This window comes from Rhinolophus sinicus, chromosome 1 (genome assembly GCF_057876585.1).
Source record: "Rhinolophus sinicus isolate RSI-liver-muscle chromosome 1, RSI-T2T, whole genome shotgun sequence".
Classification (NCBI taxonomy): Eukaryota; Metazoa; Chordata; class Mammalia; order Chiroptera; family Rhinolophidae; genus Rhinolophus; species Rhinolophus sinicus.
The window spans coordinates 162,992,655-163,003,558 of record NC_142501.1 but is presented as its reverse complement, the minus strand read 5'-3'; positions in this window follow the sequence as shown (position 1 = coordinate 163,003,558).

Genomic DNA, 10,904 nt, shown 5'->3' with positions numbered 1-10,904 from the left:
CCCACCTAGTCGATCCCACTCCAGGAAATACTTTGGACAACTCCACACTAAGACAACTACTTCAGCCAGAGCATGGGACAGCTATTGACAGGATATCACCCTTGGGGATAAATACTCTCTAGTTTCTGTGGAAAAGGAAGGGTATGGGGTGAGGGAGGGTCATCCTTGTACATTTAGCGCAGAGGAGAGAATAATTGAGTGTGTGGGAGTTAGGAAGTGTGGTTTCTCCCTCCCCCCTTTTCCATTTCACATCCAATGTTTTTATATCTTTAACTTTAAAAAAAAACATTCCCCTTTCTTGACTTTGGATGGGGGTCGGGAGCAAATTCAAGGAAGGGAAAAGGTGATGAGTGTGGGACACAGCCAAGGGAGGTGTTCCGGGAACAAAGGTATAACGCTTCCAGCGCTGTCTCTGAGGGAGATGCGCTCAGCCAAGGTTTTAACCCAGTGTAAGGGGAGCTGATTGGGTGTATGAGTAGTGGCGGGAGGTCTGAATTAAAAAAAGAAAAGAAAAGTAAGGCAGATCCACTCCCACCCAGAGGCATTAACCCCCCCCCCCCAACACCACCACCTCCCCTAGCTGTCTCGGTGTCCGGCAGCATGGCATTATGTAAAAGATCTGGCATGTCACCCAGTGGCACATCTGGTAGGTGTAGATGGCATTCATTAGCACAGGGCTTCTACTCTGCAGCATGCCAAAGCCCTGACAGAGATGCCCGCTGCCAATCATTCATTCGCTGCCAATCCCAGAGCACGGCTGGGCGGGATGGCTCCCTTCCACCCTGGCATCAGGACTGGAGGAAACAATGTGTTGAGATGTGAAAAGATGAAAGCAGAGCTGAGGATGTGAGGCACCCAACAGATGTATCCCGTGAGGAGATAACGGTGTGAAGAGTCATTTAGCAAGAAAGCATATGCAGAATCTCAGGAGGGAGGCTTGGGCAGGGGTCTGCCTGGCTAGGGCTGAGTTGAGGGAGGGGCAGGGAAACCCCTTTGGAAACCACAAAGTTGAAGTTGCGTCTCTAAAAACACACAAAGACTTACCTCCCAATCCTAACTATAAGACCTCTTCCTTGCTCGCCCATAAGTATTTCTTATCTAAGTAGCTCTAAAAAGATGAACTTCTCTGACCTCTTCAAGACTTCTGATGACCAGTATAAAGAGCACCTTCCTGTTTTTAATGTTGTATCAGTCTCTTTGCCTTGCAAATTGAGGAAGTAGGGAAGCTATCAGGCTTTACTGCATAAAATCTTTACTGCATTTTAAAAGGTAAAGGGTATTGGGACTAAGGTGTTGCATATGCTCGTATTAACAACATGGCTAAAAATGGGTAAAGTTCTTATTTCAATTTCTAGACTTTCAGAGGGGACAAAGATGAACAAAGGAAAGCAAGGGAATTATTAAAATGGCAAAGGATGGGTAAACATGAAATCTAGAATAGAGGTTGCCTCTGATGCTCTTTTCCTTAGGCTGGGTTGTGGTTACTAGGTGGTCAGTGTATTGTATTTCTTTGTGCCATGCACGAATTTTAGAAAACTTTTTTATCCATTCAATATTTAATAAAACAACAAAACTCAGAGGTTTAAGGGTTTGCGAAACTCAGTATTTGAGCCTAACAGCTCTTTATTGAATATATTCGTGCAAATGTATTATGTATAAAAATATAATATTCTTTTTAGTATACGTATGTAGTATTCTAGTATTATTAAAGTATACAGTATCTGGCTCATGGTTACAAGATGATTGGCACAACTCCAGACATCGTACATTGTTCTAATCATGAAGAAAGGGACAGGGCAAAGAAAATTAGTTCTTTCATTTTATCAGTGAAGGAAATGCTTTTTGGTATCCAGACCTGGGTCACCAGGCCACAGAGACCTGCAAAGGAGTCTAGGAGAACTAGCCTTTAAACTGTAAAAAGATAGGGATAAGGGGATTGGTAATGGTTGTTGAGTTGCAACAAGGGTGTCTGCTAAAAAAACGGAAGGCGAAGAAGACAATGTTAGCACCAGGCAAGAGCAGACTATCAAGTTTTATCATTGTTTTAAATAAAATGTTTTGTTTACATTATAGTCATTAAAACTTATCAGTCAGGGATACTGTACTTAAATTTAGCAATTTCTTTGTGAATTTCATCAAATTCTATTTCAAAATAAACGCTTAAGGTTAATGTGTTCATAAGATAGCCAACAAAATCTGATTGATATTTAAATAAAATTAGTGTTTGGAAGAAAAGTGTAAATGGAATCTCTTTACAAATTTAAATGAAATAAGGAAAATGGCTTTTGCTAAAAGGACTAGTTTTAATCTCAACTCTTGTGATGCAGTGGATGGTATTTTACTTGTCTAAGTCATCTGTCCTTATCTGTAAATGGATTAATACTGTTAATAATGCCTTGCAGGCTTATGGTGAGACTTAGAAATGGTGACACTCATGGTAAGTCTTAAAATGTGGTAATTGTTAGGGACCAGCAGGAAACAGAATTCAGTCTAAATGGATCATATGAAGAGACTACTTAAAAAGATGTGGGCATGGTTGTGGGAACAAATGAGGTGATGAGGCACATAAAACAGCATAACAAGAAGTTCGTAGGAGAGGAATTAGTGTTTCTAGAGCCCAGTCAGGACAGGAACCTTGCAGGGGGGGTGCAGTGGGAGACATAAGGACATACCTACTGCCAGAGAGACAGTGGTGTAACAAGGCCAGAGCAGGAAAGAAACACCCCAACCTTTCTCTTCTGACATCCTCCAAATTCATGGAAGGATAGGGAGAATAGATTTCATGGAGACAAATGAAGAATAACCAGCACATAGCTATTATTATTCACAAATAAGATTCTTAGAGAACCCTTTCTGCAAACTTCTTTTTGAGGCACAATTCCGACTGGAAGTACAGACTTAACAGGCATTGTAAACCTAAGCATCCAAGGTTTTAAGAATTACCTCAGAGCCCTTTGGCTGAAAGGTTCCTACTAGCACTCATGAAAGATTTCCAGAGGTCTTGTCACGCTTTGCAAGCGAAGACCTGGCAGGCTTTGCAAGCCAAAACCTGGAAGAATTTGAGAGTACATCTGATCGGCTTTGGGCATCCCCAGGTCTCTCATCATTCTGAGGCTTCCTGTGTCGGGATTAGTCTCGCTAGCCCTACTTAGTCACTTGCTGACTTGTTTTCAAGGAAGGCAGCCAGGCTACAGCAAAAGGTGACTGCATTATAACAAATAAATCCCACAGCAACAGGAAATCTTACTAATGCCTTCCCTTGAGTCTGTGTGGACTTCAGATTGAAATAACTATTTATCTTTCCAACTTTGCCATGCCTGTCCCTTCCTCCTGAACCTGAACTAACCCATAGAGAAAATGATGAAAGAGGACAGTGGTGGAGAAAGATGTTCCTTTACCTAATTTCAGATAAAAATTATAACTAATATCAGAAAAAATATAACTAATATCAGAATCTGACTATATATATAATATATATGTTATATATTATATATATATACATATACATATACATATATATATATATATATATATATATATATATATATATATATATAATTTCATTTAAAGCCACTGGAAGTAGTTCTAAAGGCAAACAGCAGATGAAGAAATATCTATTCAAGAAATTCTATGAAAATTTGGTAAGAGAGGTTGGACTCTGTGGTATTTGAACCAAGACCACCCCTCGGCCCCTCAGTAAGCCATAGACTCAACTCCAGACTGCTGCAGCCAAGATCACTGGGCTCCCTTTAGCTCCCATTTCCTAACTGGAGAATTTTCTTTGCAATAGGAGAAGGATTTCTGCCTTTTGCTTCCTGTCCCCAGCTGCCTGTTGTTACTGAGGCTAGATCTCAGGATGAATGTGGTTGGGAGAGGGGAGTTTCCTTCTTCTGACCAATGGAGGGGGCAGAGCTTCCTTCTGACTAACGGCTTACTTGTGGAAGGAGGTTTTGCTTTGGGTGTGGTGCACTGAGAATCCTGGGGCCCTCATAACACATCCCTCAGTCCTTGAGGCAGAGATTCTATGCCAGGAGAAACAAGCTGAGACTGCTGCAAACACCCCACCCAAATTCCCTTCTAAGCACTCAACTCCTAGACCAGGGTGTCACTCAGAGAGAAGCTTGTCATTGTTCCCACCCCCAGCTCTTAGAGCCCTGGCACAGGAATTTTGCCTGTGTGGGCAGGGGGGAGGGAGAGCACCAGATCCTGAAGCAGATATTTCCTAATCTCTTCCTAAAAGAATTGACTTCATTTGCAACAGAGTGGTGAAGTTCAGGCCTACCTAAGGCCTACTTTCAACAACAGTAGAGATTGTGATAAAAGGCAATTGAGAGGAGATTTGTGGATCTACTGTAGATGCAGCCTAGACTGTAAACCAACTATCAATAGTTTGTGTGAAAGAACAGGAATAAGAGCTGGAAGGAGCCCTCCTGGAATTAGTACAAATATCAAACATTGACCTCAGAAACTGTTCCTTCCATCCAAGAATCCACAATATGATTGGATAATTTTATAGAGGAATTCTCCTGGGAACTTTTAAAAAAAAGATTTATATTAAAATAATACAATATTATATTAGTTTCAGGTGTACACTATATTTACTCAATATTTATATACGTAAAGAAGTGATCACCATAAGTCCAGCAAGCATCTGACACTGTACCACGCTATCACAATGTAATTGACTATATTCCCCATGCTGTACATTACATCCCACTGACTTATTTGTTTTATACCTGGAAGTTTGAACCTCTTATTCCCATTCATCTTTCTTTTTCCCCTTTAAAAATTTTTCAGTTACAATTGACATTCAATATTATTTTATGTTAATTTCAGGTGTACAGCATAGTGATTAGACATTTATATAATTTAAAAAGTAATCCACCTGATTAGTCTAGTACCCACCTGGCACTGTACATAGTTTTTACCATATTATTGACTATATTCCCTATGCTTTACTTTACATCCCCATGCCTATTTTGTAACTACCAATTTATACTTCTTAATCCTTCACCTTTTTCACCCTGTTCCCCAACCACCCTCCCATCTATCACTCCAATAAATCTAGTAGCCACCTGACATCATACATAATAATTACAATATTACTGACTATATTCCCTATGCTATACCCTATATCCCTGTGACTATTTTGTAACTACCAATTTGTACTTCTTAATCCCTTTCCATTTTTCATCCACCCTGAACCCCCCCTTTCCATCTGGCAACCATCAAAGTATTCTCTATATCTATGGGTTTGTTTATGTTATGTTTTTTTTAAATTTTTTTCCAGCTTTATAGACAAATACAATTGTACATATTTAAAGTGTACGAAGTGATGATGCATTGTAAAATGATTACCACAATCAAGTAATTAACATCCATCATCTCATATAGTTACCTTTTTTTTTTTTTTTTTTTTTTTTTTGGTGAGAATGCTTAAGATCTACTATCTTTGTAAATTTCAAGTGTATGATACAGTATTAACTATAGTCACCATGCTGTGTATTAGATCCTCAAAACTTGCTCATAACTGAAAGTTTATATTCTTTGACCAAAATCTCATTTCCCCCACCCTCACAGCACCTGGCAACTACCATTCTATTCTCTGTCTCTATGAATTTGACTTTTTTTTTAGATTCCACATATGACTGAGATCATACAGTATTTGTCATTCTTTGTCTGGTTTATTTCACTTAGCATAAGGTCATCCAAGATCATCCATGACGAAAATGGCAGGATTTTATCCTTTTTTATGGCTTAATAATATTCCATTGTGTGTATGTGTGTGTGTGTATACACACACAACTTAAGTGTATCAAGAAAATGTGATCCACTTATTTTATATATATATATAAAATGTGGTATATATATATCACATTTTCTTGATCCACGCATTCATCAACAATCCCTTAATTGTTTCCATATCTTTGCTATTGTGAGTAATATTGAAATGAACATGGGAAACAGATATCTCTTTGAGATACTAATTTTGTTTCCTTTGGTTTTATACCCAGAAGTGTGATTGCTAGACCACATGGCAGTTCTATTTTTAACTTTTCAAGGAACCTCCATGCAATTTTCCATAATGGCTATACAAATTTACATTCTCACGAACAGTGTACAAGGGTTCCCTTTTCTCTATATCCTTTCCAATGCTTGTTATCTGTTGTTTTGTTGGTAATAGCCATCCTAAAAGGTGTGAGGTGATGATTTTGTTGTGGTTTTTATTTGTATTTCTCTGATGATTAGTGATGTTGAGCATCTTCTCATGTGCTTGTCCATTGAGCATCGTTTTATGTACCCATCTATTCAGGTCCTTTCCTCATTTTTAAATAGGATGATGATGATGATGATATGATGATGATTACTGTGTGCATATGTGTATGTGTGTGTGTGTTTTACTATTGAGCTATAGGAGTTCCCTATATATTTTGGATACTAACTGCTTATCAGTAGATGGTTTGCATGTATTTTCTCTCATTCCATAAGTTGTCTTTTCATTTTGTTGATTGTTTCCTGTGCTGTGCAGAAGCTTTTTAGTTCAATGTAGTCCTGCTTGTTTAATTTTGCTTTTCTTGCCTGTGCTTTTGGTGTCATATTCAAAAAAATTATTGCCAAGATCAATGTCAAGAAGCTTTCCCCCTATGTTTTCTTCTAGGACTTTTAAGGTTTCAGATCTTACATTTATGTCTTTAATCCATTTCAAGTTAGTTTTTGTGAATGATGTAAGATAGGGGTCCAATTTTATTCTTCTGCATGTGGATATCCAATTTTCCCAACATCATTTATTGAAGATATTTTCCTTTATCCGTTGGGTGTTCTTAACACCCTTGTCAAAGATTAGGTGACAGTATATGCATAGGTTTATTTCTGGGCTCTCTGTTCTGTTCCATTGATCTATGTGTCTATTTTTATGCCATTGCCAAACTCTTTTGATTATTATAGCTTTGTAATATAATTGGAAATCAAGAAGTGTGATGCTTCCAGTTTTGTTCTTCTTTCTCAATATTGCTTTGGTATTCAGGGTCTTTTGTGATTCTATATAATTTTTAGGATTGCTTTTTACTGTTTCTGTGGAAAATGTGAGGGCACTGTTGAAATAGGCAACAGGCTAGGAATTAGCAGAGTTTAACAGCTGGATGTGATGAAGGAAAGGGTAGAAGAGAATACTACTAGTATCACTGTCATCCCAGAGTGACTTATAGGCTGTGCCTCCCTGATTAGAGAGTACCAAATGTTTAACACTATTTATATGTATGTGGGTGGGTGGGGAATACGAACAACAAGCCTGAGGCAGGGGACTAGTTCTCAGAGTTGCTACAATGTATTATCTAACCTGCCCAGTTTCCAAGAAAAAAAATTACAAGGCCTGAAAAGGAATAGCAAAGTTTGACCCATATATTGGATAAGAAGCAGGCAAGTGAAAATGCCTGTGAAAATGACCAGATGTTGGATTTAATAGAAAAGGATTTCATAGTAGCCATTATAAATATGTTCACAGAATTAAAGGAAGAATGACTAAAAAAGTAAAGGAAGTTTTGATGACTGTGTTACATCAAATTGATAACATAAAGAAAAAGAGATTAAAAAAAAAGAAACTCTGGAGTTAGAAAGTGAAATAAATGAGGTAAAAAAATTACTGGAATTGCCTAACAGTAGATTTGAACTGGCAGAAAAACGAATTAGTGGACTTAAATATAGATTGATAGAGAGTGCACAAGCTGAAGAAGAGTGAGAAAAAAAGAAGAGAGAAAAATGAACAGAGCATCAGAGAAGTGTGAGACACCATGAAGTGTACCAACAGACGTGTAACAGTAATATGGGAAGGAAAGGAGAAGAAAAATAGGAGAAATAATAGCTGAAAAAAAATCCCACATTTATTGAAAAACAATAACCTACTCATCAAAAAAGCCCAATGAATTCCAAGTAGAATAAATGACAGGACAACTTTAAATAGACACATCATAGTGAATATGTTGAAAGTCAAAGGCAAGGAGAAAATTTTAAGAGCAGCAAGAGAAAAATCCCATGTCACTAATAAGGGAACCCCAATAAAATTAATAGCTGATATCTCAGCAGAAACAATGGAGGCCAGAAGGATGTGGGATACTATATTCAATGTGCTCAAAGAAAAAAAATAAACCTGCTTGGTTGAGCCCACTCCTTGGGAGCTACTCCCATATGGCCCCCTGGAAAAGAAGAAAGGTCTCAAATCAGTAATCTAAGTTTCTACCTTAAACTAGAGACAGAAGGGGGAAAGAACAGAAGAAAATAAATAACAAAGTTAAGAACATAAATAAAAGAAATCCAAAAAAGAAGCAATGAAAACTCAGCTGGTTCTTTGGGAAAAAATTGCAAAATTGACAAGCCTCTATTAAGGCTGGCAAAGAGAAAAAAGACACAAATTTCTAGTATCAGGAATGAAAGAGATGTGGACATTAAAAGGATACTAAACTGATATTATGAAAACTCAACAAATTCAACATATTAGAGGAAATACCAATTCCTTGAAGACTACAACTACCAAAACTCACTCAAGATGGAGCAGATAACTTGAACAGTCCTATCACTACTAAAGAAATTGAATTCATAGTAAAGCAACAACAAAACAAAAACAACAACAAAAAATTCTGAAAAAGAAATCTCGTGCTGAAGTGACTTAACTGGTGAACACATAACAATGATTCTAACATCAATTCTACACAATTTCTTCCAGCAAGTAGAACACAAGGAAACATTTCACAATTCATTTTATGAGACCAGATAAGAAAAAGGCAATACAGAAAAAAAAAAATCAACAGGTTAATATCCTTCATGAACATCGCCACAACATCCCCATGTGAAATATTAGCAAATTCAATCAACCAATATATAAAATGAAAATGACACTAAAGAAAAATGGAATTTAGCCAAGAAATGCAAAGCTAGTTCAATATTTGCAAATGAATCAGTGTACTCTACCATGTTAACATGGTTTTTTGAAGAAGAAAAATGCACATGATCATATCAATTGATTCTGAAATAGTATTTGACAAAATTCAACATCCATTCTTGATAAAGCTCTCAGCAAACTAGGAATAGAGAGGCCTTGTTCAACCTGATAAAGGGTATCTACAAATAATCTTCAGCTATCATTGTACTTTTTGGTGTTAGAATGAATGTTTCTCTCCTAGGAATGGAAAAAGTCAAGAATGTCTGGTCTCAGTGTTACTATTGAACATCATCCTAGATGTTCTAGCCATTTCAATGTGGCAAGAAAAAGAAATAAAAGTATATTGGGGGGGTGGAAAACAGAAGAGATAAAAGATGTATGGGGTGGAAATGAAGATGTATAGGGTAAAAATGAAGAAATACAATTAAAAAAAGTTTGTAGATGATATGCTTTCCAACATGAAAAAATGCCGAGGAATTTACATTTAAAATCCTAGTACAAAGATGTGAGTTAAACAAGGTCACTGAACACAGGTGAATACACAAAACAGTCATTTTTACTACTAGCAATGAACAATTGGATACCAAAAAAATTCTTTTTAAATTACAAGTTCCCCACAAAAAAGGAAATACCTAGGAATACGAGGTCTGAAAATTAAGTTCACGAACTCATCCTAGAAAAAGTGCTACATGCCTCATTGTTGAATATCACTATGGTCACCTTTGAAATACTCCCCTTCAGAAGCTATGCACCGATGCCAGTGTCTAGTCCACCCTTCAAAGCAATTTTGGAACTCTTTTTCTGGAATGGCCATCAGAGCTGTCGTTGTCTTACCCTTGACGTCCTGAATGTCATCCAAATGTCTTCTTTTTAACATTTCCTTTATCTTCAGGTAAAGAAAGAAGAAGTCATAGGAGGCCAGATCAGGTGAGGAGGGAGGGTGTTCCAATACAGTTATTTGTTTACTGGCTCAAAACTCCCTCACAAACAGTGCTGTATGAGCTGGTGCGCTGTCGTGATGCAAGAGCCATGAATCGTTGGCGAAAAGTTCAGCTTGTTTTCGTCTACCTTTTTCATGCAGCCTTTTCAGCACTTCCAAATAGTAAATTTGGTTAACTGTTTGTCCAGTTGGTACAAATTCATAATGAATAATCCCTCTCATATCAAAAAAGGTTAGCAACATTGTTGCAACAAGTTCGCAAACTTAATTGTCAGACCTCGTAGATCAAACCAAACTTGCATTATCTATATGCTGAAAACTAGAAAATGCTGATGAAAGAAGTCAAAGAAAATTTAAATAATGGAGAAATATGCCTTGTTCATGAGTTGGAATACACAGTATAGGAAAGTTGTTAATTTTTCCTAAATTAATCTATAACCCTAACATAATTACAATCAAAATACAGAGGCATATTTTTGTAGATATAGACAAGAAGATTCTAAAATTTATATGGAAAGACAAAAGAAATAGAATAGCTAAAACAATTTTTAAAAAGAAGAATAAATACCTAGAATTTATAGTACCTGACTTCTAGATTTACTATAAATCTACAGTAATCAAGACAGTGTGGTATTGGCAAAGTAATAGACAAACAGATCATTGGACGGAGAGTTCAGAAATAGATTCATACAAATAAAACCATTTGATTTCTGACAAAGGTACAAAATAATTAAATAGAGAATGAATAGTTTGTTTCCAATAAGTGGTGTTGGAATAATCCATAGGCAAAAACCAAAACAGCTAAAGCTCATATTTTATTCCAATATTAATGAAAAATACATCATAGATCTAAATGTAAAACCTAAAACTATAAAACTTTTAGAAGGAAATAAAGGAGAAAATCTACATGACCTGGGGTTAGGCGAAGAGTTCTTAGGCATGGTATCAAAAGAATGATTATAAAAGAAAAAATGATAAATTGGACTTACAGATTTAAAACTTTTTCTCTATGAAAGGCACTGTTAAGAGAAT